Source organism: Sarcophilus harrisii, chromosome 6 (assembly GCF_902635505.1).
Source record: "Sarcophilus harrisii chromosome 6, mSarHar1.11, whole genome shotgun sequence".
In the NCBI taxonomy this organism is placed as follows: domain Eukaryota; kingdom Metazoa; phylum Chordata; class Mammalia; order Dasyuromorphia; family Dasyuridae; genus Sarcophilus; species Sarcophilus harrisii.
In genome coordinates, this window is record NC_045431.1 from 181013434 (window position 1) to 181041241 (window position 27808).

General features: G+C 37.5%; 1 protein-coding gene and 1 pseudogene across 3 annotated transcripts in view; one reads left to right on the top strand and one right to left on the bottom strand.

Annotated features, from left to right (window-relative positions):
- SORCS2 (sortilin related VPS10 domain containing receptor 2) overlaps nucleotides 1-27808 on the top strand; it is a 1208352-nt gene that overhangs the window by 133622 nt on the left and 1046922 nt on the right. The window lies entirely within an intron of this gene.
- LOC100924775 lies at nucleotides 23694-26956 on the bottom strand (annotated as a pseudogene).

The following is a 27808-nucleotide window of genomic DNA, read 5'->3' on the forward strand; positions in this document are numbered from 1 at the left end:
ATTGTTTCAACCTCTGTCCTTATTATAATTCCCCCTTATAATAAGGGGGAATGTCTTTGAGCCATTCTCTGTAATTTGTGTCTATTCTCTCCCCCTGTTCAGGTTCCATCCATCCTTTAGAGCCTAAATGCTTTGTAAACTTTAAGTGCTCTATACAGTAAGTCATCAAGGGCCACCGTAGTATAGTGGAAGGATGATATACTAGAGTTGGAGTTAGAGAAGCCTTGGCTTTGTAACCAATTATGATACTTACTGAAAAGACCTGGGTGTGTGTGGTGACAAAGAATTGGAAAATGAATGGATGTCCATCAATTTGGGAATGGCTGAACAAATTATGGTATAGGAAAGTAATGGAATATTATTGTTTTATAAGAAAGGATGAGCAGGCTGATTTCAGAAAAGGCTGGAAAGAGTTATATGAACTGATGCTGAGTGAAGTGAGTAGAACCAAGAGAACATTGTACACAGTAACGCTCTCCTGAGCAGTATAATGATCTAAGAAAATTTCAATAAACTTTGGATGGAAAATAGCATCTACATCCAAAGAGAGAATTATGGAGACTGAATGTGGATCAAAGGATACTGTTTTCACCTTTTTTTCCTTCTGTTTTTTTTTTCTTGTGGTTTTTTCTCTTTTGTCCTGATTTTTCTCTTCCAACATGAGTTTTATGTAAATAACTTTAAAAATGAATGTACATGTATAACCTAAAAAAAATAAAATAAAAAGGGAAAAAAAAGTCCTGGGCATGAAGGTGAGCTCAGGCAAATACCAATTTTATGATCATGGACAATTCACTTTCCTGTTTTGAACCTTAGTTTCTAGAGTGAAGATAATGATGTTTATAGTAGCTAATAATTATAAAGCAAGCTTCATATAAATATCTCATTTGATCTTCACAACATCACTTGGAGGTCAGCACTATTATTATCCCCTTTTTACAGATGGGGAAACTGAGGCAAACAAATTAAATGACTTGTTCAGGGTCACAGAGCTAGAAAATGTCTGAAGTTGCATTTGAACTCATCTTCTTAAAAATAGTCCCGGTGCATTCTCTTCTGTACCACCTAGTTATTTCAATGAGTTATTGTGAGAAAAACATTTTGTAAACCTTAAAACACTATAGAAATGTGGGTTACTATTAACTCAAACATCAGTTCCCAGAGAAAACCTTTCCTGACCCTCCTAAAATGAAAAATGACCTTCACTATTATACCTGACATAGCACTTTTGTTCTTCACCTTTTTAATAAATTTACCATGAAATATTGTATATTATAAATGTCTGTGTTGTTTTATCCTCCCACTAAACTATATGCTCCATGACAACAGGGACTACAGAATACTTGTATCTCTTGTTATCTAAACTCATATCTCACTTAGGCTTAACATAGTGCTCTGGACACAGTGGGAGCTTAAAACATTCCCAGTGTGTTGTATGGTGCACTCTCAGGTCCCTCTCCATCCCGGCCACTTTTGCTTGTGGGATTCATTCATCTCTACAAGTCCCGTTCTGTACCTTTTATGTCTCTGACTTTTCCAAGGTACTCTTATGGCCATTTTTTATTTTGACAATGTTGTGAAGTAGGCAAGGCTTCTCTGGTTCACCTATCTCTTATTCATGTCCTTTTCCTTCCCTCCTCCACCAAGAAAATTCCCTTGAGTCAGAATCCCAGGAACTGGAAATTTGTAGCTAAAAAGGCTAAATTTGAAACCAAAATATTTGGATTATAGCCAGGACTGTGTGACTTACCTTGCGTTCTACCTTGAATCAAACAATGACCAAATATTTATTGAGCATTGGGGACGTGCCAGCCATTGAATAGATACCAAGGGAAGACTATACCGAGGTTACAGAGACAAAAATAAAATGATCCTTTTCCTCAAGAAGTTTATCATTTATTTGGGAAGATAATGTATCTATATTTGTGTGCATTCAAAGTTAACATGATTTTGGGTCAGAATATTTCTCCTCTTTCTCCCTCAGTTTCCTTGTTTGGAAAATGAATATTTAGAATAAAAGATTTCTAAGGTTCTGGAATTTGACAGTGGTAGAATAATCATTTATACAGTGGTAGTAGGTGATCAGAAGTGCTGTTGGTATAGAAGATGCTTAAGGAAGTTTTGAGAACGATGGAGAAAGGAGGGAAGGTTCCACTTCTCTTCTGGGTCAACTATTCATGTGCAATGTGACCTGGAATAAGTCATTCTTCACTCTGATCTTCCATTTCTTCATTCATGAAATGAGGGATTTGATTAGATGTTGCCCAAGGACTCTCTCTGGTTCTAAGTTTGCATGATCCAAGACTACTTCAATGGAGAGAATTGCAGAATTATTCTGGTCCAGTCTTTTGCCCAGAGTGACCAAATAATAGCTATCCCCTTAGGGTTTAAGCTGAAATTCTCCTGGGATTCCTTTGGAATTTCCTCCATGGCACACACTCAAAACATGGGAGCTTAACATAGTGGCCCTGTGTTCTGAAAAGTCTGAGAAAACAACTTTGGCCGAGGAGGAGGAACTTCAAGGGATGCTTTCCTTTATCCTTCTCGGATCCACAGAGTGAATGCTTTTAATTTGTTTGCTTTTAGACTTAGACCTGGTTTACGTTTAATTGCAGAAATGTCCAGAGCTGTTATTCTTCCTCCTTGCCTTGCCCCCCCCTTTTTTTTTTTTATAGAATGAGAGAATAAAAGACTTTGAGCATGTGCTGAGCTCAGTCCAGTCTCTGGTATTATTAAAGCCTTAGCAAAATGGTTTCTCTTTTGGCAATTTTGCATGAATGAGGGAGTGCACGCACATATTCATATGCAAGCATGTGTGTTTGTGTGCGGGCATGCATGTGTGTGAGTGAAACCCTATATATCTCCCAAGTAGTCTGGCTAGCTATTCTCTTTTGATCCTTGGGTTAATAAATTCTAGTCACACCTGGGTTCCTCAAGGGGCATATTTTGTCAAATACCCATCAATCACTTAATCTCCTTTACTTGTTTGAATTTTCAAAAAGGCTCACAACTTGCTTCTAAAGAGACTATTAACTGCAAGAAGCAAGGGCAGCTTTTGCTGGGGATGCCGAGTTCTCTGGCAGCTGACTTTTTTGAGTATGGGCCAAGGCCATTCGTGCTAAACCTTTGGAGCAAGGGTTGGGATGGAAGCTCTGAAGAACTGTCAGTCAGGTTCACCCAGCTTTCTTTCAATATTCCTTTGGCTTCTCCAACTTGTACACAAAGCAAATAGTCATCATGCTGCAAAGTTCTATAGAACTTGGAGGTGTTACGGATAGGTTATAGCAGGCAAATCCCTTTAAAAGGCCTTAGAAATGTGAATTATTTTTATTTTGAAATGTTCGTGTGAATGTTTGCTAAATAAGTGAATAAACTGATGAAATTGTAGAAATTGTTAGTCTGTAATTCAGACTCATTCTCTTGGTTTGGCAAATCACTTGGTATCTCATTGGGGTGAGAAATAAATGCTTGGAGGGAAAAACACTGATTTGTATTTAGAGAATGGAGGTTCAGGCACTGGCTTTGCTGTTTATTGCCTGTGTGACCTTTGGTAAACTGCCTAACCAGTCTGTGCCTCAAAAATGAAGGGTTTGGATTATATCACTTTGGGGTGCAAATCCATGAACCTATAAAAGAGCTTTGGGCTATATCTGGTGATGATATAGCAGTTATAAAGTGAGATGGAGAGCAGGGAAGTTAAACTTCCCCTATTTGATTTATTTCTTCTTTAGATTGCTATTAACACATTGCCTAGATGGATTTCCCCAGTATAACACCCCGTCTCTATTCTGAAAAGTTGTATCAAAGGATCTAAAATTCTCTCTTCTCTCTGTCTATTTTCTGTTTATCTTTTGTCTTTATATTCCCAACTTCTAGCCCAGTGCCTGCCACACAGCATGTACTTAATAGATGCTTGTTTGTGAATTAAATCATGAGTAGTGGTCATCAATCAATAAACAAGGATGCATTTGTTGCCAGCTATGGGTTAAATACTGTGCTAGATCTGGCTGGAGATAAAAAGATAATCCTGAAATAGTCTCTGCACCTAAAGCATTTACATATACCCATACCCACACATATATGTGGGTTTATGAAATTTATGATAAGATATTTATATGATAATATATAGTATATGATAAGATACTTGGAAGTAGTTTGTTTATGTATATACATAAATGCACATGTGTGTATGTGAATATATTCACACGCATTTATAAATGGGTGTATTTATGTAATAATATTTAATACTTTTATAGTATTTTAAGATTTATAAAGCAATTTAGATATAAAATAATTTATACATGTAGAGCTCTAAAGTCTGCAGGGATAATATGATAATCTGTTATCTTATTTGATCCTCACAACTACCCTGTGAAGTGCTATTACTATTCCCATTTTAAAAATTTCATTTAATAATTACTACTCTCTCAGGTAAGTGCTGTTATGATCCCCATTTTACAAATGAGGAAACTGAGGCAGAAAGAAATCAAGTAACTTGCCCAGGATCAGATAGTGGCAGACTTTGTGTTTCTGACTCCATTTGCCTCCTTTTGTATCCTAGCACTTAATATGGCATCTGGCACATGGTAAACATAAGTGTTTCTGGACTGACTACTAGGCTACCTATTTTATATACCCAATATAGATCAATAGATACAAGATTTTGGAGGGGAAGGCATTAGAAGTTGGGATGTGTCACAGAAAGCTTCAGGTAGATGATGGTCCTTGAGCTGAGCCTTGAAGGTAGTTCTTTGTATTTTAGGACACAACCCCTGCCATTAAGCATAAACCGAAGCAAACAAGTTAAGTGACTTTTCCAGGATCATACAGCTAGAAAGTCTCTGAGGCCATATTTGAATTTAGGAGGATGTTTTCCTAACTGTAAAGGAAAGGAAATACACAGACAGAAAAACAATGCTGCCGACGTTCAAATAGGGAGGTGAAGGAGTCAGTGAAAATGGAAGATGAAGGTTTCTTTTGGGGGGGTGGAGAAGAACAGCTTAGCCATTGTAGAAATTTGTTTTGCTTGACTATACATGGTTTTTTTTTCCTTGCTTTCTCATTGGGGGAGAAAAAGAATTAAAACTTGTAAAAATAATATTGAATTAAAAACAATAAAAATCATATTTGGGGGAGATTTGGGGGAAGATTGAATAAAATGGAACATAGTAGATAGGATAAAGGCTAATAGCTATGGGCTCTTTTAAATTATTTTTAATGCAGCATTTTCTTTACCTATCACTTAGGGATCTTCTCCTAGGGGCAGGAAGAGAAACATTTTCCAGATGAGGAAACAGACTCGGTGAGGTAAATGAGGTACTCAAAGTCACAAATATCAAGAACAGTAGATTTAGATGAAGTCCAAACTCAGGACATCCCAATCTCCTAAATGAAACTGTCTCTTCCTACTAGAGAAAGTCATTTGCCATTTCTAACTTCCACTTCCTCCTTTTAAAGTGAAGAGTTGCACTTAGATAATAAATTCTAGGATTCTTTCCAGTTCTAAAACTGTGATACTATTATGGGGGGAAAAAAAAAGGAGGGAAGGGATTAGATTATATCCAATTTGATGAGTATTTATTAAGCACCTACTGTCTACAGAGGGCTGTACCTGGTGCTGGTGGAAAACAGAGTTCAGATCAGAAAAAATCCCTGCCCTTTTAGGGATTACAGTCTACTTATTCTATAGATTTTCTGATCCTAGGACCATCAATGGGTCATTGATCCATATCAATTTTGTGAGATTTATTACATGTCTGGGCAGTCAGGCGGCGCCATAGTGCACAGAGTTCTGGGTCTAGAGTCAGGAAATTTCATTATCCCGAGTTCAAATCCAACCTCAGACACTTTCTAGCCTTGTGATCCAGGGCAAGTTACTTATTCTTGTTTGCCTCAATTTCCTTGTCTGTCAAATGAGCTGAAGGAGGAAATCACTGCAATATCTTTGCCAAGAAAACTCCAAATGGAGTCTCAAAGAGTCAGACATGACTCAAATCACTGAAAAACAACATCCCCTGTTCACATAAAATATTGTGTAGGATGTCTGACAAAAATAAATGGGGTCATTTGTTCCCATCCTATTCTCATTTGTCTTCCATTAGTTTCACTTTATTTTCCACATCTGTATAGCGTCAATTGTAATCCATTAACAGCTAATGAATTATTCTCAACTGTATCTTTTCTAGTAGGGCTATCCATGGCAGATCTCCATAGAGTTTGGAGACCATAAATGATATGATGTGCTTATTTCTGGATAAAGTTCAATCCAATATGTTTGTTTCATGTATTTTTCTTCTTCTGTGATATGCATATTAGGGTTATGCTAATCTCCTGAGGACTCACTGGAGGGTTAATATAGCTGCAGAATAAAAGGAAAACACATTCTAATTTTTTTCCTGTGTGTGTTTTTTAAAACTTTAAACAGGAGCAGAACTGATGCCCACGTTGATTTACCTTGGGTTGGATTTTTTTATTTTTTTTTCACCATATGGTGAGACATAATGAGATGTCCTGGTATTCTGAGTCTCTGTGTACTAATGATATTCAGCTGCATGAATCCCTTTCATCTCACCTAAGTTTTATTTTTCAGCTGTTGCCAACAACCCTTGAATTATGGGCATAATCAATGCTCAAAGCAAATGAGACCAAGTACGTCTTTTTTCGTTATCCTGAACTTACTTAGGGGAGCACGATCAGCATTTTCCATGTGGGAAAGCTATCATGTGGAAAGGGGGGGAATTGTGCTTGATGGTAGGGAAATGGGTTGTAGTTACAGGAAGACATATGGGAGGTGTGAAGTCAAGTTGACTGAAACCTTAAAAAACATTAGAGTTGACTGATGATAAAGCAAGCTTCCTTGTTAGGGCATGAGCTCCCCATCATTGAAAGTATTCAGATAGAGCTTAGATAGACATCTTTGAAGGATGCTGTAGAAAGGACATATATACATATATATTATATACACATATATGCTACATATAAACTGGGCTCAGAAGAAAGGTATTATGATTAAGGAAACAGGAAAAGACTTTTTGCAGAACTTAATTGAGACTTCAAGGAAGTCAGGTAAGACAGGAGGCAGAAATGAAGAACTAGAGATGTTTTATACATGGGAATCTGTCAGTGAAAATGAAGGGCATATCACTTATTCTTTTTGAACCTCAGTTTCCCCATAATGGGTACAATAAAATTTATAGTAATATTAAATTATACATGTTAAGAATTTCTCATTAGGATCATCTTTAACTATGACTGAAGAACATCTTCCTCAGAAAATGACAGTAGGATACGGCTCCTCTACTGCCTTCCATTTTGGTTAGATGATTAATGCATATATATGTATGCAGATGTATACATTTATATGTATATTGGTCCAGGTCATCAATATACATACATATATGAACAGATACACACAACCTCCTTATATATGCACATGTAGGTATCTATGTTTGCATATATATGCTCATTACATTTACATCTATACATTTGTGTATATATGTGCATACACACACACACATATATATATTAGTGTGAGATGGCTATATAGTAAATTAGTCTATAGAAACTTATACCTTAAAAATAAGGAAATAGGCAACAAGAAAAAAAAGTCTCAATGTGACAAAATAGCATTAAATATTGGACCCTATGCCTTTGATACCTTCAACTCCCTCTACAAGTAATGAATATCTAACAAGTCTTCCAATTTCTGGAGTTAAAAAATCTGTTTTAAAATCTGTTACTTTTTAGCTGGGTGATCTTAGATAAATCAATTAACCTTCTTTGCATCGCTTTTACCATCTGTAACAAAATAGGGATGGCCCAGTTGATCTTTCAGTCTAACGTTTGTAGAAATAAATTATGAAATAAAGTAAGAGTTTATTCAATAGTGGATGGTTGGTATCCTTGGACTGCTTCCAAAATGTCTCTGTTGGGCAAATTTTAGTTTTTTTTTCTCTGTGGGTTCTTAAAAATAAAAGTCAAGAGATGAAGATATGCTGCTTTTAATTAAAAAAAATCTCCCATATAATCATTGTCAAAATATTTAAAAGACATTTTTACAGTAACTTACCTTCGCTGTGGGCTCTAAAAAGGTCATGCCTCTGGGAAATAATTGACAAGAAGGAGACAATAATTTGTTCAAATAGACAGCTCCTGTTTGTCCAAATGGGAATCTGTCAATCACTTTCCAGGTTCTTTCCCATCCGTCACAGTGATGACTAATTGAAGTCATATGTCTTGGAGGCAGATGAATATGCACATATGTTGTGTGTGTGTGTGTGTGTGTGTGTACTCCTGTATGTTTTGGGAATAAATGACAATCGCTCCGTTCTGCAGTGGCCCATTCACCCAGATGTAGTTGGCAGACCCAGGTTGGTCTGAGCCAATCTAACAGTAACAAAATTGGAGCTACCTGTACCATTTGGTGTTATTGAGGTGCATCATTACAATATGGACCAGCATCTGGATCCTTCAGCATCAGGATCTCTTTGGTTCTGGTTCTGTCTTGGATACATGCATTGCCCCCGCATTCTGTCTGTGCTACTTCTTTGGAAAGACTTGTCTGGGAATTAATTGTTGCTAAGAAAATCGTTGCTTAGCACACTTAACCTAAAATTAAAATATTTTTGTGCCCCCAAAAAAGATCATTTCAAGATTAGACATTTTTTGATTAGAGCCACTGTTGAGAAGATAAAGACCAAAATAAGGATTCTAAAAGGGAAAAAAAATAAAAACAAGCTACAAAAACAAACAAGCAACTTTTCCAAATATAAATTAGAACAGCCTTTTAGAAGTTGAATAACATTAAAAAAACCAGATTAGACTTTTATTTTTGATGCACATTATTATAAAACTCAGGGCAAATTTTTTTGTTTTTAATAATGAAAATAATAATAGTAGCTGTAACTTATATAGTACTTTTAAAAGTTTGCAAAAAATGGTGCTTATATTTTCTCATTTGAATATCACAACAACCCTGTGAGGTAAGTGCTTTATTCTCATTTTACAGATAAGAAAACTGAGATAGGTGCCCAGGGTCATAACAGCTATTGAATGTCTCAGGTATAAATCCAAACCTCAATCCATCATAGTTAAAATGCTTACTAATTTTAATTTAATTTAGTCCGATTGAAAAAAGTTTGTGTTAAGGACCTACTTTGTATAAAGCATTGTGTTGCATTCTAGGACAGAAAGACAAAATGAAAGATAGTCTCTGCTTTAAGGAGGCTTGCATTCTACTCTTTATACCTGTTAAATGGGTAACTACTTTAAAACCCCTCTTTTCCTGGTGATTCCGTTATAGTGATTAATTGTGGAACAATGTTCCAGAAAAATACAAATTTCAGCCAACCCAAAGGGTATAATTAAGTTGTAGCATGAATTAGAGGAAGACTTTGTATATGTTTTTGTATGTGTGGGAGACATAAAACCTAGCTTAGTGAATAGAGCACAGGATCTAGAGTCAGGAAAACCTAAGATCTATTTTTGTATCAGAAATTTATCAACTTTGTGACTTTGAACAAATCACTTAACTTCTCTTTTTCTCAATTTCCCCATCTGTGAAGGAGGGATTTACACCTGATGTTCTTTTCAGCTCTAAATCTATGATCTTATATATGACTATAAAAAGGAGTACGTTGTCTGCCTCTCAAGGGTGCAGGGAAGCAGGTAAACAGTCTCTGTGCCGCCATGGTACTCATGAAATATTAAGGGAATCAAAGGTTTCTAGCTTATTGGATAGATCTTTTTTTTCCCCTAGTCCTCAGAGCCTTTATTATTGTAGAAAAAAACAATTTTTTTTTTTACGTGACCAAACCGTTATTTTGCTGTACAAAAAGAATCGGACTCTGAAATATTGTACAATTAGCCTGTGTAGGAAATCTAAAATGCCGGTAGGCAAAAATATAGGGATTGGGAATTCAATGTAATGGTTCTTAGTCATCTCCCAGAGTTCTTTTGCTGGGTGTAGCTGGTTCAGTTCATTACTGTTCAATTGGAAATGATTTGGTTCATCTCATTGCTGAGGATGGCCAGGTCCATCAGAATTGATCATCATATAGTATTGTTGTTGAAGTATATAATGATCTCCTGGTCCTGCTCATTTCACTTAGCATCAGTTCATGTAAGTCTTTCCAGGTCTTTCTGAAATCATCCTGCTGATCATTTCTTACAGAACAATAATATTCCATAATATTCATATACCACAATTTATTCAGACATTCTCCAATTGATGGGCATCCACTCAGTTTCCAGTTTTTAGCCACTACAAAAAGGGCTGCCACAAACATTCGTGCACATACAGGTCCCTTTCCCTTCTTTAAAATCTCTTTGGGATATAAGCCCAGTAGTAACACTGCTGGATCAAAGGATATGCACAGTTTGATAACTTTTTGAGCATAGTTCCAAAAATACTCTCCAGAATGGTTGGATGTATTCACAATTCCATCAGCAATGTATTAGTGCCTGTTTTTGGATGGATCTTTTATGAGAGATTAATGGAAAAACATGGCCAAGAGTTGCCCAGAATGAGTTGTGGGCATGTGAATGTGATACTGAATAACTCATTCGTTTGATGGTGGATTGTGTTTCTCTCTTCAGAATGGAAACTGTCCTTGAGTTTAGGAATTAGGGCCTTTGAAAAGAACTCACATGTGCAAAAATGTTTGTGGCAGCTCCAGTGGCAGGGAACTGGAAACTGAGTGGATGCGCATCAGTTGGAAAATGGCTGAATAAATTGTGGTATATGAATGTTGTGGAATATTATTGTTGTATAAGAAACAGCCAGCAGGATTTAGAAAGGCCTGGAGAGACTTACACGAACTGATGCTGAGTGAAACGAGCAGGACCAGGAGATCATTGTACATGGCAACAACAATACTATATGATAATCAATTCTGGTGGACGTGGCTCTCTTCAACAATGAGAGGATTCAGATCAATTCCAACAGACATTAAAGGCCTTCAATGTGGATGTCCCAGAATTAGGTGAGAGAATTTAACAACGGAGACTCATTGTTTGTCTTAGTGACTGGATATTAGTCATTGCTTGGCTGCTTCTTATATAAATTACACAAACCCCAGTCTAAGATTTATTTTCCTAATCAGCAAAATAAGAAAGTAATACTTGCACTTTTTACCTAGGAAAAGTACTTTACGTTGGCACATCATAGCTGGATGTTGTTAAGTTCTAGGTGCTACATTCTAGGAAAAGAAATATATCCAGACCAGATCTTCCAAAACGCAGAAAATGCATATGTGAGTATCACTTTTGGAAACTGGAGGGGTTTAAACATAATTCTATGTCTGGATAGTTAAGTTTCATCATTTGAGTAGGGTCTAGATGAGGAGATCTCTGGTTTCTCTTCTAACCCCAAGATTCTATGATTTTCAACTATAAAGTATTATATAAATGTAAATTTTTAAAATTAATATCCCAAATAATAAAATATAATGTACAACATATTAGGTCAGAAAAATCTCAGTTCAAAGTTGACCTCAGATACTTACTGGCTTTATAATCTTGAACAAATCACTTTTCTTCTGCCTCAGTTTCCTCAACTCTAAAATGGGGACAATAATACCACCCATCTTTTAGGGTTGTTGTGAGGATCAAATAAGATAATATTTGTAAAGTACTTATCACAGTACCTGACACATAGTAGATGTCACATAAATGCCAGTTACTTTTATCACCATGGATTATTAATATGATAATCTCTAACTACACAGTGTTACAAATGCCAATTTTTTTGCTCTTGTGTTATTCTCTCTGAAGACTTTCTGGGGGGAAAATGAACAAAGTTGGATGTTCCATAAATCACCAAGTACGTACAAAACTCTATTTTCCTTGATGGCAAACCACTCACTAATGTGTCAGACAACTGGCAGGGACGTACAGCTTATGGGTAGGACCAGAGAATCAGACCAGTGGCAGACCTACCACTGTGATTTCTAGAAGGATGGATGGTCTAATAATGGTGAATAGTTGCTGTTTAGAGATAGAAATAATAGCAATCAGACTCTGTCCTTCAGGATAAAGCTGAACCCTGAAAGGAATTTTTCCTCACATACAGCTCTTGAAATAAACCTTTTGAGAGGGTAAATGTCTTCTGATTTCCTGTACTTGATGTGGAGAAATGATCTCTTCTTGCCATTTAAAGCTATATGGGTATTTTTCTGAGAGTCAAAGGACCCTAGGTAATGGACTGAGAATAGACACCAGAGTTGTGAATAGTTGGGTTCAAATTCTGAACTTGAACTCCCATATCATGGTGATGTGACCTTGGCCAAGACACTTGTAAACTCTTAATATCCCCTACAAGTCTCTAAGATTGCAAATTGTCATGAAGTTGTATCTTATAATGGAAGAGGGAGTTTCCTCACTAGCATTTGCCTGCATCAATGAAATCATAGGAGTGGACCTTTCCCCTTTCCCAAAATAAAGGGGGAGGTATGCTATTAGAGCAAATGTTCAAGGTCCTATTATCCTAAACCAGACATAAAAAAAAAACATTGTCTATGAGCCAGATATAGTGGAAAGAACCCTGAACTAAATCAGGAGAGCTGGGTTCTAGTGTTAACTTTGATACCGAGTGGTTCTTTTATTTTGGATTTCTCACTTGACTCCTGTCTTCATTTCTCTTATCACTCAGTGGGTATAATAATAATAATATCTGCCCATTGCCTTCAGAGCTACTGTGGGTATCAAATAAGAGAATATCTAAGAAAGCACTTTCTAAAGTATAAAATACTACTTAGGTATTTAGAAGGGAATTGTCAAATGTAGTTAGGAAACTGTTTGACTGGTCCCATCACCAACACCATAATGAATATGTGAAATGAAAATGTGGAAAGAGAGTGGGCGTGAGACAAGCTTTGGTGTCCAAGAGTAAGTTTGTGATTCACAAGTTTTTTCTGTAGAAAAATCCTCCCTTCATTCACATAATTATTTCAAACACATCTATCCCCATCCTTCCAACCCATAGAGTCAAAAAGGTCAATGTAATTGGAGGCAGAATACTTGAAGTCCCCACTCCTCTAAAACCTATATACTATTAAAGAAGCCCTTTTCTTCGTTGGACTCAGTTTCCTTGGCTGTAAAATAGAGGCAATAGTTCCTGACTTCCCAACCTTCCCAACCTCAGTTGGGCTCTTAAGAGAAAATAATTGTTGTTGTTCAGTTGTTTAGTCATGTCTGACTATTTATGTTCCATGAATCATAGTACTTGAGGAAGAGAAGATAATAATAGCTCACATATTTTTAAAAATAAAGAAACCACCTGTTGCAATGGAGAGAGAACTGATTTGTAAGCCAAGAAAATTTGCGTCCAGCTTCTGACACATTCTAATTTTGTGACCCTGGGCAATTATGTCATTTCTCTGTGCTTCAGGTGTCACATGTGACCCAAAGCATTTCCAAGCATGGCTAAACTAGATTAAAATATGGTTCCTATCTAATTTTAGTGTGTTGGTGATGTATTAATAAAAATCTGAATATATTAATGTATGTAGTTTTCAGAGTCAAAAGTGTGGCCCATGGGAATCCTTGCTGTATGGTTTAGCAGCTGCCATTTTTTGTGCCAGCACTTAAAAGACCCTAAATGGCAGAGAACTTGTTAGTCTACATAGACAGAGGGAGTTTCATCAGTTAGGAGTCCCTGATACAAGTGAAATCTCAGGTTTAATCAAGATTCCCCAATTTTTCTAAGTACTTTTTCCAAGTATATTAAGATTTACCAAACATTTTTCTTCTAATGCTCCCTTGAGGGCAGAGTGAAAATATCATTATTCTCTTTTATACAGATGAAGAAGATACACCTCAAAGATCTAATTTGATTTGTCTCAGTCACAAAGCTAGTAAGTAAGTGCTAAGGCAGGGACCTAGGCCTATGGACTGCTTGGCCAACTGTTTTGCCATCAATTTCTACTAGTAAAGAAGCCACAGGATATTATAGAAATGTGGGCCATTATTATTCAGGACTTTCCTTTTGTATCTGATTATGTTTTTCCAAGAGTCTTCACATACCATAGAAATTGATCTCCATTGGCCCTTTCACTGGTGTTAGCTGGCATTTTATTACCAGCCTTAAGACCCCGCTGATTCCTTATTCCCTTCTCTCTCACCTCTCCATAGTGACTTTTCTCCCCTGAAGACACTCTTTTTGTATTTATTGCTTCTTTTCCATTTGGCAGTATAGGAAGATATATTAAATTTCAGCCCCATTTATGTTGATTTGATGGTTGGAGAACGTCAGTTAACACTAACACTTCATAGTTCATGGAATCCATGTTGTCAAAACTGAAGAGGATTTTGGACAATAGCTGGTCTGGCCCCTTTACATTATCCATGAAGAAATTTAGCTCAGAAAGATTAAGTTCTTTGTTCAAGGTCATATAACCAATAAGAAGCAAAATTAGGATTGGAAAGGAGGTTCTTTGGACCCCCAAAGCTAATTTTCTTTCTGTGACACTACACTGAACTCCAGCTCGCCTGTCCTTTTCAACAAATGGCAAATTCTTTGGCTGGTGTAGCTGGAGTTTCTTTTGTACACCTAATCTTGATTTTTTTGGAGTGGAGTTGAGTTGAGAAAGCTGCTGCTTCTGGCTTAGTTTAGTCATCCAGATCATCACTTCCTAAGGTAATCCCAAAGGGGGACCACGAAGATGTTCAAACATTCTTCTGAGTGCTCTGATAGTTTTCTAGGTTGTGCTTTAGGAGATTCTAGGATCCCACTGAGAAAAAGAAATCTGAATAAATAGAGACCAGAAACTATGTCATAGGAAGACTTTTGGGAGGACCTGGAGATGATTAGTCTGAAGCAGCGAACTATTGGAGGGGAAGGGGAAAGTTCAGGATAGCATCATTATAATAGCCTTATCAATAGCTAGCATTTATAGATTAATAACTAGCATTTATTATCTCTAAGCTCTGCAAAGGACTTTACAAATATTATCTAACTTTATCTTGAGTGTTAGATACTATTACTATCCTCATTTTACAGAAGAGGAAACTGAGGCAGATTGAGGTTGAGTGATTTGTCTAAAATCATATTCTTAGTACGTGCCTGAGGCAGAATTTAAATTCAAGATCTTCCTGAATCCAGGTCCAGTCCTCTGCACAATGTCAACTTGCCGTGTTCAAATAACTAAAGAAATGTCATGTGAAAAAGAGATTAGATTTGTTTTGTTTGTCCCCAGAAGACCAAACTGGGGACAAAGAGTAAAGGAGAGAATACTTTTACTAGATTTTTATTGTTTGAAAATCCTTAACATGTTTTATCTCATTTGATGCTCACAGTATCCCTGTGAGGTCAGTGCAGTCATTATCCTCATTTCATAGAAGAGATAATTGAAGCTCCTACAGGTTCTATGTTTTGCCCATGGTCACACTGTTAGTAGAATCAAGATTCAAATCTACGGCTCTCTACTCAATATTTAGTGGTTCCTCCCTCCTTATTGTATCACACTGCAGGATTAACAGGCAGATAAATTTTGGTTCAAAGTAAGGTCCAATCTCTTACAATTTGAACAATCCATTAGAATGTTTCCAGTGGAATTGGGAAATTTCCAGTGGAGCAGGAATGCCTTTGAAGAGAGATAGATCTCTGTCACTGGAAGTATTTGAACAGAAAATAGATAACTATTCATGGAAGAGGGGAGTTCTCTATTCAGGTAAAAATTGATCTAGCTCTTAGAGGTTCATTCCACATCTTTAATAGTCCTAGAATTTTAGTCTAATCTTCTTCTCTGATCCAGTTATGAATTAACAATCCTGATAATTCATGTGTTTCATAAAAAAATTAACTTGGAGATCTTCTTTGTTTATTCAATTCAGGGAATGTAAAACTTATTTGTGACACATAATGTGGTTTGGTGGGCCAATGGCTGGACTCGGAAAGCATTGGAACGTTGAGATCTTTTTCTAGGAAAAGAAGATTTCCTTTTGCTCTGATATCACAGTATTAGAGATTCATTATGTCAGGAGGTTCCCTTCTGTTTCTAAAAGGTTAGTATAGGAAGATTCTTGTTTTCAGTAGACCAGCCTTGAGAATGAAAGAAGGAAATGGCTAAAGTACTGTGTCCTGATTTACTCCCATAATTTAATCTAATGATCTCTACTTTTGACCTTCAAGCAAATCAACAAATTCTTGCACAAGATAATTGCAGCTTGGGCTGCTGCAGGTATTGCTAAACCCAGATGACATTTCAGAACCTTGAGCCTCTATCTCTTCTAGGAGACTTCTCCCTTCTTTGCTTATTATTTCCATCTTTATTCATGAACCACTTGACTATACCTGGTAGTATAAGATAAAGCGGTGTGAATATTTGTAATCAGATATGTAAGATAAAGGGACTCTTCTCACTTTGTTGGACTGATTACAGAATTTGCTTTGGGCAAGGCTCAGCTAGCGGGTCCCTCCTTCTAAAGGGGCCTTTAAATTTCGGCCAGTGGGTTACTATTGTTGTGAAGTTAGACTTGCCACTGGGTAAAACAGTTTGGATCACTCCTTTGGGCTTTGTATGACCTTGAGATGTGACTGACAGGCTAAGATTTGACGGGCTCATGCTCTCAGAACCCTTCCAAATTCTGGTTTTCTCCTTCAAGTTAACTTACTGTATTGGTACTGGTCTTGGATCTTTTGAATGATATTCCTGAATGGTCCTAACTTATCTGGGAATATTATCTCCCTTTCTCTTCCTAAATCCGTTAGAATATGATTCTTATGAATAGTGTTTCTTTGTATGTGTGTGTGTGTGTGTGTGTGTGTGTGTGTGTGTGTTTCCTCAACCTCCAAAATAATATCTGACAAATGGTAGGAGCTTAAAACATAACAGATGATTGATTTCATTCAATCCTCTTTATTATCTGCCTGGCTTCTACTCATTTTTAAAATAATATCCACTATTATTGTTGACTAGTTACAGAATTTTAAATTCTAAACTTTCTCATTTAAAACTCAAAATCTAAAACAAAAAATTTTACATGTAATTGGGAAATATTTACTCATGGTTACATCAGTCAAAATCCAAACCCAGCTTTTAACAAAATAAGAAAATATATATTAGAAAAATAATTGTGATACATCTGTTACCCTTGAGAAAAAACATTTTGATGGAGGAAAAATTCAAGATGTAGGAATCAGAATAATGTTCTTATTGTGGTTCTACTATTTACTACCTAAGTAATCTTGGCAAATCACTTCTCCTCCTTAGATCTTTATTTCCTTATTCATAAAATAGAGGGTTAGCCTAGATCAAGGCCCTGTGGACTTTTTTTTTTTTTTTAATTTGATGACCCTATTTGAATATAAATATTTTCTTTTGTAATTCCTTGTATTTTATTTTATGCATTTAAAAACATTATTTTGAGAAGGGGGTCAGAGGTTTCACCACATTTGGTCCTCAAAAAGTTAAGAACCAATCTATTATTTAATAGCTTGGGTTAACCCTCTTTTTGAGTATCTTTCCTGGTCTTAGCATCCTCTGCTCTAAGAGCTGGTTCACATCTGACTATGGCTCTCCTCTGCTCCCAAGTGGACAAGGATTTTCTCTCCATTGCTCCCAAGTGGACAGTACTCCCACCTCCTGGACTACATTTTACATGGGATTACAGGATCACAGATTTAGAGCTAGAAGGGATTGTTCTCCAACTTCTACATTTTGAAGATCAGAAAACCAATTCCCAGAGAGGTCGTGACTTGCTCAATTTGGTGTTCTGAAAGTATTTTCTTAGAGCTGTGTCTGATCCCTCAGTTGAATGTACATGGCATTTTAAGTTACTTTTAACAGTGTATTTTATCTTAGACCAAAAGGAGACTTGTAGAAGACTAACAGTGGTGTATGGTAACAGAAAAAATACTGAACTGGGAAGTGGGAGGCCTTCTTCCATGTTATCTTCCCTGCTCCTCTCAACTGGAAGTTTTTTCTTCTTTATTTGATTTTGAAGCACTTTATGTTCCTCTTTTAAATTTAGCAAATTACCAAGAGAGAAGATGGATTCAGGGGGAAGAATGAGATATTGTTTTGGACATGACCAAGGCTGGCATTTGTTTTGCTTGATTATGCATATTTTTTATAATGGTTTTCTTTTCTTTTCCCCAAATGAAATGAGTGGGGAAAAAAATAAATCTTTGCTAAATTAAAAAAAACACACAACCATTTTGATAAACAAAAATAAATAGAGAACCTATTCTAACTCATAATACAATTATGACTCAGTGGCTGTGAGTAATGATTCCAATGAAGTGGTTAGCCAAGTGGCTTAGTGGATAGAGCTTTCAGGAATGCCTGAATTCAAACCTATCTGTGTGACCCTGGGCCAGTCACTTCCCTCTGCTTAATTTTCCTCATTTGTAAAATGAGCTGGAGAAGGAAATGGCAAACTACTCCATGTCTGCCAAGAAAACCCCAAATGGGGTCACCGAGAGTCAGATGACTGAAATGACTGAACAACAACAATAACAAGCACGAGTGGTTGTATGCATTTAAGTGCACACTATTAGAAGTTATATTAGAGATATCCTGGAGCTGGCTGCTAAGGCAGTGTTCAATTTTCACTGTGAGCATTTACACCTTGGAAACTGGCAAACTACAAATCAGGATTTGATTTATTGTTTTGCTAATTATCGAGATTTAAGACTTAAATCATTCAGATTAAACTTAAAAGTGTGTGGTACATTTTTTTTTTTCTCCCAGAGAACAGGTTGTTAAGCATTTACACTCCTGGTTAAAAGAGAGTGATTGTTTCTAGCCCAATGGCCCTGGACCAGCACTCGGAAGACCCAACTTTTGCCACAGCCTTGCTGAATGACCTTTGTCAAATCCCTTAAACTCTCCAGGTTTTTTTTTTTTTTTTCATCCAGTGAAGAGGCTGAATTAGAAGGGAAAGCCAGATCTGTTTATAAATTAATGACTTGCCCAGGTCCCATGCTTAGTAATAGCTCCCATGCTATAGGTCACAGCATTTTCTTCACAGCCACCAGGTTGGATCCCTAGTGCAGGGGATAGTGGGAGGACCCCTGACCTTGGAGCCCAGGACTGGGAGGTGAGACCAGGATCAGGTCACGGTCCCTCTCTGACCCACAGGTTCCACACACTGGGTTGGATGACAGCTCTCTGCCTGTCTCCCCAAGGGGTTGTGGTGAGACTTTGTAAATCAGGAAGATTTGTAGAAACTGGAGAAAATGGCCTTCCCAAGATCACACAGATAGGAAGTAGATCAAGCTCTCAGACTCAACTCTGCATTCTAGGTTCTTTTCCCCTGATGGTTGCTCCTCTAGTTCCACTTTCCTTCCTTTTATCTCCCTTTCCCCCACCATGTAAAGTTAGATGTTGAAATGGAGAGGATGTTGGATTTGGAATCAGAAATATTTGAGTTCATATGCTTATTAGCTATGTGATTCCAGACAAATAACTATCTGCCTCAGTTTCCTCAACTGTAAAATAGGGTTCCCTCCCTCCTCCTTTTCTTCTCTCTTCCTCCCTCCCTTTCTTCCCTCCTTTTCTTCCCTTCCTTCTCTCCTCTAGTTTTCCAGACAGTTCAGAGAAAACTTTCTTGCTCCACATCCAAATGAGAAACCTTTCCATCCCTTGCCCATACACAAGAACATTGGTTGTCCTGTCCCTTTCACCAGACACACTGATCTAATAGAAAATCAGAGGATTTCCAAGACTATCCAAGGAGTTGTGGCTGTTGTCAAAGGGAGACTGTCTTGTGCCTGGTCAGCAAGTTGCCTGCCTGAGTCCCAGTAACAGGACCGACTGATCCTCAGTGCAGCTGTCAGGGTATAATTGCCTCCTCATTTGTCCCTTCTCTTGCCTCTATCCCAGCAGGTCCCTGCATCCTTTGGGATGAAATAATCACGAGCAGTAATGAGAAGCAGCTGCCGCTGAGGGCTCCCCTGCCATACCCTTAGACTTCAGTGTCTTACTTCATGGATATTCTCTCATTTGACATTATTTTTCATCATATTACAGCTGGAAGAAATGCTTGTGATTATCTCCTAGTTTTCCATATAGAGCTGGAAGGGGGCTTGTGAGGTACTTAGTCCAACCCCCTCATATTACAAATGGGGAAACTGAGACTTAGGGGAAGTAAATTTTTTCAAGGTCACATACATACTAAGGAATTCAAGATTGAAAAATCAAGTGCTTTATTAATCCAATTTTTATCTAAAAGCTATAATTTTCCTTCCCTATTCTGCAATTATGAGATAAAATGAGCAGGTACTGTTATCTCACTTTATTTCGGGTGTTGGTGGTAGGGATATAGGCAGGAGGTAGGAATAACTTGGATCTTTTTTTAATCTTTTTTTTTTCTTTTTGGTGCTTAGGATTCTTATTATGAAAACTTTCTTTCATGAATGGTAGTAGTAGTAGTGGTGCTCCTGCTGTTCTTGCTCACATTTATATAGCACCATAAAGTTTGTAAAACACTTTAAAAATTCTATCTCATGGGGCAGCTAGTTGGCGCAGTGGATAGACAACTAGCCCTGAAGTCAGGAGGACCTGAGTTCAAATCTGGTCTCAGATACTTAACATTTCCTAGCTGTTACTTAATCCCAATTGCCTCAGCAAAATTAAATCAATCTCCCCTCTCCCTTCCTCTCCCTCTCCCTCTCCCTCTCCCTCTCTCTCTCTTGATTATTTCCAATTTATCATATGGGTGCATATATTTGTATATATATATATATATATATATATATATATATATATATATATATATGTGTATATATGGATGTTAGAGATGACGTTGTTGTGCAAAATCCTTGACACTAAAGAGGAATACTGAATGACTATATATAAACACACAGGTATATGATTTTCTGTCTATAGTAATTAATCGATCAATCTTTATCTTGTTTGTACATAGTAGTGTGCATGTTAAATTTAAAATCAGAGTCTATCTTTTTTCTTTGCATCCTCAGCACATAGCAAAGTACCTGACATACAGTCCATGCTTAATAAATGTTTATTGACTGATGGATCATTATACAATTCTCTTCAATGGTGTTAAGTTGTTTGAATTCTTTCAACTCTGATTATTTACTTCTATTCTGTAATGCTTAAATGTCTTATCAGTGAAGTGCTGATCATAAAATGTTAAGAGTTGGTTGGGTACTTAGGCTATACAATGGATAGAATACTGGATCTGTGTCCAGGAAGATTTATGTTCAATATTTCTTATGTTTTATGTTCAATTATGTTCAATATGTTAGACAGTGATTCTCAAATCTTAGTTCTCAGTATCTTCATGTTGTTAAAAAACTATCGAGGATCTGTTCAAAGAATTTTTGTTCACATGGGTTATATTTGTAGCTATTTACTATATTAGAAATAAAAAATAATTTTGAATTTGTAGACCCCCTGAAAGGGTTTCAGAGACCCCAACAATTCTTTGGACTACACTTTGAGGACCACTGCCTTAGAAACACTTGGCTTTGTGACTCTGAACAAATCATCTCTCTCTGGGCCTGCATTTTCTCGTCCTTCAGGTGAGAGGGTTGGACAATGAACTCCTACATTCTTTCTGGCCCTAAATCTAGATTCTACAAGTCCCTCATTTTAGCCTAGAAATGGGAAGTGACTTATATAAAATCACAAAGATCACAAGCAGAAGAGTGAAGATTTAAACCCATTTTCTCTGACACCAAATCAGAACAATTTCTACTCCATCTAATGGCCTCTCCAGTCTGAGAGGCAAGATCTATTAATCAGAAATTTACTGTTTAGCAGCTTTTAATAGAAAATTGAAAGATTATAATGTTTCTCTTACAAAGGAATATAACAACAAAAATATTGATATAACATTTTATGGCTAATAAATCTGGTGCCTATGAAAGAACAGCATAGAAACCAGAATTTATTAAGTAAGTGTTATGTGCCAGGGCAGCTAGATAGGGCAGTAGAGAGAGTTCTAGGTCTAAAGTCAAGATGATCTTAGTTCACATCCAGCCTCAGATACTTCTTTGCTATGTACCATTTAATTCCATTTGTTTCAGTTTCCTCATCTGTAAAATAAACTGGAGAAGGAAATGGCAAACTATTCCAGTATCTTTGCCAAGAAAATTCTAAATGGGGTCGCGGAGAGTTGGACACAACTTAAATAATTGAATAACAGTAGCTACTTAGCCAGGCACTATGTTAAAAACTTTATAAATATGTTATTTGATCCACACAATTACTTTTGGAGGGAGGGGCTGTTATATTTTTATTTTACAGTTGAAAAAACTGAGTGACTCGCCCAATGGGGATAGTTCCTAGTTGTCTGAGGTCGGATTTGAACACAGATCTTGATTCCATGCCCAAAGAGGTCAAGATCTGAAGTTGTATTCAAATCCCAGCTCTGACACAAGCAGAGTAACCTTGGCTGTTTTCTCATAGGTATTTAAGGGAGTGGAACTAGATAATCTCCTAGGTTCTTTCCAACTCTAAATCTATGATCTAATTTCCTGTTCTGTCAACAGATTCTAAAGTATATATAAACCTTAGAAAGTACATTACCCACCATAACCCTGTAAGGTAGGTAATGAAAATGTTATTACCTTTCCTTCTCCCCTCCTTTATTCCCCCCTTCCAACTTTGTCTTTTACAAATAAAAAAAACTGAGGCAAAGAGAGGTTGTAAGTAGTTTCCCTTTGGTCATGAAACTAGTGACAGATCTAGGGTTTAATAGTTTTTTTTCTTTTTTTTTTTTTAATTTTTGCCAAGTTCAGAATTCTTTCCATCATGTCACCTTTCCTCTCTTCTAGTTAAACCGGGTTAATTTGAAAGCCAAGAACTGGAAAAAGTGAACTTTAAATTAAAACAGTTGGTTTTATTGAATTGTTTTAGTGCCCTATTTTGAATATACTAAAGTTGATTAATGTGGTTTCAGTGTATACTTTAAAAGACCTTAGTCCTTTCTTCTATTTTCAGCCTTAACATTAAATCATTATGTAAATTCTCTGTGTGCTCTTTGTGTGCCTTTCTTGATGTGCTTACCATTCTCCCCTTTATATTATGGTTTTGTGTCTAATGATGGGTTTGTAGAAGGATGGAAATAAGAATCAGATCTGGGTTCTAGATTTTATGTCTAGCTCTAACCAGTTGTATGACATTGGGCCAGTGGCTTCCTTCTTTCTTCATATATAAATCGAGAGAGACTAGATTCTTGATTGGACTAGAATCTAAGTTCTCTTCTAGTTCTGACACCATTTTCTATTTGTGGATTTGTCTTTTCTCCTTATTTATAAGCTCTGTGAAGATAGGAAATGTGTTATCCACATTTGTATTCCATTCTTTCACATTCCTGTTGTAGGGTCTATGCAGTGAGCATGAAAAATATTTTTTGAATCTTGTCAAACTTGGATAAATTATAATCAAACACTTCCTTCAATTTCTACTTTTACTATTGGTGAAATTGAAGGGGTTTAAGGATGAGCAGAAAAAAAGGGATTGAATCAATGCTATAATGAGAAGGAAAAATAATTTCCTTTTCTGTTAATTAAAAACAGTGACAACTGTGACAAAAAAAGTGACAACTAAACTCATGGGGGAAAAAAAGTTACCTACCAGCTTTGTGATTCCCTAGGATCTCAGATTCAAGTTTGATGTAAGCCATGAAAAGATAATAGGATGAATCATAAAAACAGAATGAAAAATCAGCATTTGAAAAGATCTGTTAAAAGGCACATAATGATCTCTGTACTTGGGACATATTTTTTGTCAGTTCCTCACTTTATTTTTACAGTTGCAACTTCCAAAAGGGTGTCGTTAACCTCTCAGGAAAAAAAAAACAAAGCCCGTTGCCTTCACATGGTGGGTGGTGATGGTGGTAGTGGTGTGCCAGGTCCTGGAAGGCTAAGCAATGTCACAAGAGGTAGGCGTGTTTGACTGGGGTTCCTATGATGATTCTCCACTTCAACACCCTGGGTTTTGCCATGTAGTTCCTTTAAATGAAGAATATGAAACAAATATTTCCTTGTTAAGATAATTAGGTCTTTTAGTAAACAAAATAGATATCTTTAGAATAACTTAGAATAAAAATGCTAAGATTATCATTTTAGTACTTTTCTACTAATCCTTAAATTTTATGATTAACTTTTTCCCCCCTGAGACAATTAGACTTAAGTGACTTGCCAAGGGTCATACAGCTAGAAAGTGTAAAGTGTCTGAGATCAGATTTGTACTCTGGTTCTTCTAACTTCAGGGCTCATGCTGTATCCACTGTGCCACCTAGTTGCCCTGATTAACACACTTTTTAATCAATTAAATACTCATTGATTAAATGAAATCCTGATTTCATATAATCCTTGATTTAAAACTTTTCATTTTTTATAATTCTTGGTGAACTTGGAGTCCAAAGTTTCCAAGAATTATAAAAAAATGAAAAGTTTCCCCCTTGTGCCCAGGATTATATTAATATCAAATCTTTGGATCTTTTAACTAAAAATGGGTTTGAAGGGGCAGCTAGATGGCACAGTGGATAGAGCACTGACCCCAAAATCAGGAGGACCTGAGTTCAAATCCTGCTGTGTGGCCCCAATTGTCTCAGCAATAAATAAATAAATAAATAAAAGCAGCTTCAACTCCCCTCCTGGTAAATTTTTTCCCCAAAACTCATAAAGAGGAAAAAAAGATTAGTTTACTTTATAAGTATATTCAGGCTTGAGGATTTACTGACTTCTAAGACAAAAAAAAATCATCAAAAATCAGAGTTGGTAATATAGTTTCCTCATTCTCCAGATCAAGAAACTAAAGTCTAGAGATGAATAAAGATATATAGTTAATGAATGATTATCTCTATTTCCCTAGCAATGGCCATTCATCCTTCACACCTGATCACTAGGCTAGTGTCTGTATGGATCTCTGTCTCTATCTTAGTCTTGTGATCTGTATCCTAGCTAGATCCAAATTCTTGAAAATTCAAGCTTGAGTACTTCAGTGCAGCCCAACTTCACCCAGCAATGATGATCCTTTGTCTAGAGTTTTTCTTCCAGTTTACTTTCCTTTTAGGGAAAGTTTTTTCCCTAACATTTTATGTTATAAGATCCTTTCTAATGCTAAAATTCTTTGTTTTATGACCTAAGTTTCTTTCCAGATCTAACATTCTATGTAATTAAAATATAGAATTTTAAAAATTCCTATTTTTTTAATTGTTTGATCTCTTTTAAAGAAAGAAAATTGTAACTAAATTCCCACCATATGACTGCCTTAGGACCTGTGATGGCTATGATGGGTTCATTCTACTTAAAGACAGAGACCTCCCTAGTTGAGGAGAAATTCAAAGCAAATAAACTATTGAAGGACAGTCACAGAGTAGGTGAGGATTGTGTGGAGTATCCACCACCACAGTTACAAAGAGCAGGAGGCCATGGATAGTGGCCAACCCCTACAGCTTTCTCACCCATCAAACTTCAAAAACTATCATTCCTATTTGCTACCTCTGACTTTACCCGTTTCTTTACCCAAAATATTGAGCCAAATTTCTATTTTTTATCTCTTAACCAAATGAAGAGAGATACCTCCTTCCATTTATCTAAAAGAAATGGACTCTTTGGTTTCAAAAATATATATACCTAGAGACTCTGGGAGAGTAGAGAGGTAGGGACTTTTTTCAGTCAGGCTAATCCTTTATGGAAATTTAGGGTAAAAGAATAAGGAAAGAAGAATAAATGATATTCATACCCGTATCTCCATCTTGATTATTAGGGGCTAGAGAAGTGAAGGAGGAATAGTCTAATGGCCTTGAGCTAGGAGAGTAGGACAAATGGGGCTTAATTATAGGCAATGGGAGGTGGGGTGGTGAGAGACATTGGCCAGTGGTGTCTTAGGGTTTTCAGGAATCATTCTTACTTGATGGTCTCACGGTGGTGCTCTTCATTTCTTGCACACCAAGGGGTACCAAGCCCTGGCTCTGGCCCTTCCTCATCATCCGTTTTTTCCTTCTTTAAGCATTCCCCACCACCGCCATCTTGCCAATGACACATTGATTCTGTAGTTCACAAAGCAGCACTGATTCTTCTGACCTGTTTTTAGTGTTTCTGGGCCCAGGGGCCAGTTGTTCTTGGGGGGAATTGGTGTTCAGCTCGTTGGGGAGGACACCGAGCAGGCACTTTCCGCTGAAGTCTTCGGCACCGGTGGTTGAGTGGGCCCCGGGCTGGAGCTTCCATCCTCCCCGCTCGGCACCCCTTCTGGATGCAGGGAGTTGACCCACTGGATGATCTCGCTGCTCTCGGGACGGAGCTTGGGCTTGTCGTTGTGGAGAGCGTGGACGTAGGCCTTCAGCAGCTGGATGTCTCGCTGCTGTTCCTCCAGCTGGAACTTCTGCTCGGCCGATGTCTTCTCCAGCTCCGTGATGTGGGTCTCTTGCTGCTGGACCATGGAGTGCAGGTGCTCGATGCAGTTGTGATTGGGCAGCTCTCCATTGGACATCTCCAGGCCGCAGCCGTGTTTGCAGGCCACGGGGCACTTGGGGCTGTGCTCGCAGTTGAGGAGGTGAGCCATGAGATTGTCCAGCCTCAGGATGGCGTTGCAGCCGGCCACGGCGTTGTCGCACGTGATCTGGAGTTTGGACAGCATGTTCCTCATGATTCGAGGGATGGGGCGCAGGTGGGGGACTGTCACCACGCTGCCGTCCACGGGGCATGTTTGCTGCCAGGAGGACCCCTGGCTCACGCAGGTGTTGCAGAAGGCATGCTCGCAGTTAGGAGCTTGAACAGGCTCCTCAAGAACGCCACAGCAGATGGGGCAGATGAGGTCTTCATCTACATCCCCCAAGAAACGGGCTCTGTCGTATCCCATGGCTTAATGGCTGAGACGAGGACCTGGCAGATGGTGTGGGGCAGGGTCTGTGTTCACAAGGTCTCAGACTTTGGCCAGCTATCCCATTCTTTCATGAGATGCTTCCAGTAACCCATCTTGTAGGTTATACTGAGACTCAGCCTTCTTTCCCATGGTGAGCCCCATCACCATGGAGATGACTGTGATATCACCATCAGGGTCATCAGCTCCAGGAGCATTCTGGGTTCTTTGTGCCATTAAACTGGCTGGGGCAGAGACCCCTGTACCTATCATGGCCCTTGGTCCCTGAAACTTCTAGAGAAGGGGTAAAACTCTATGAAAGATGATCTCTTCAAAATGACCATTTTCTCATAATTACTACATCCAATGTTTTTTTAAAAAATTCTTACACTTCTGAACCTCTCTCTGCAGTATTTGTCACTGTTGATCCTGCTTTTCTCCTGAATACTTTTTTCATTCTGATTTTTCATGTCTCTTCTGTTTCTTGGTTCTTCTTCTACCCCTACCTGTCTGGTACCTCTTTTTCCATTTTCTTTGCCAAGTCATTATACATGGCAATCCTCAAAGTCTCTATTCTGGGACTTTTTCTCTTCTCTCTACTTTCTCACTTGGTAGTCTCATCAGTTTCCATCAACTTATCATCTTTCTGCAGATCACCCTTATATCTAAATATCCAGCCCAGGTCTTCCCCTTGAGTTCCACTACTGCAGTACCAACTACCTACTGGCCATTTTGAACTGAATGTCCTTTGTACATTACAAACTCAACATGGCTGAGTTACAGCACTCCATTCAAAATCCATCACTCTTTCCAGCTCCCCTATTTCTATTCAGGGTACCACCATTCTTCCAGTCACCTAAGTTAGCAATATTATTTTTGTTGTTGTTAAGTCATTTTTCAGCCAATTCCAATTCTTCATGACCCCATTTGAATTTTTCTTGGCAGGGAAACTGGAATGGTTTGCCATTTTTTTCTCTAGCTCACTTTACATATGAAGAAAGTGAGGCAAAGAGTGAGTTGCCCAGGAA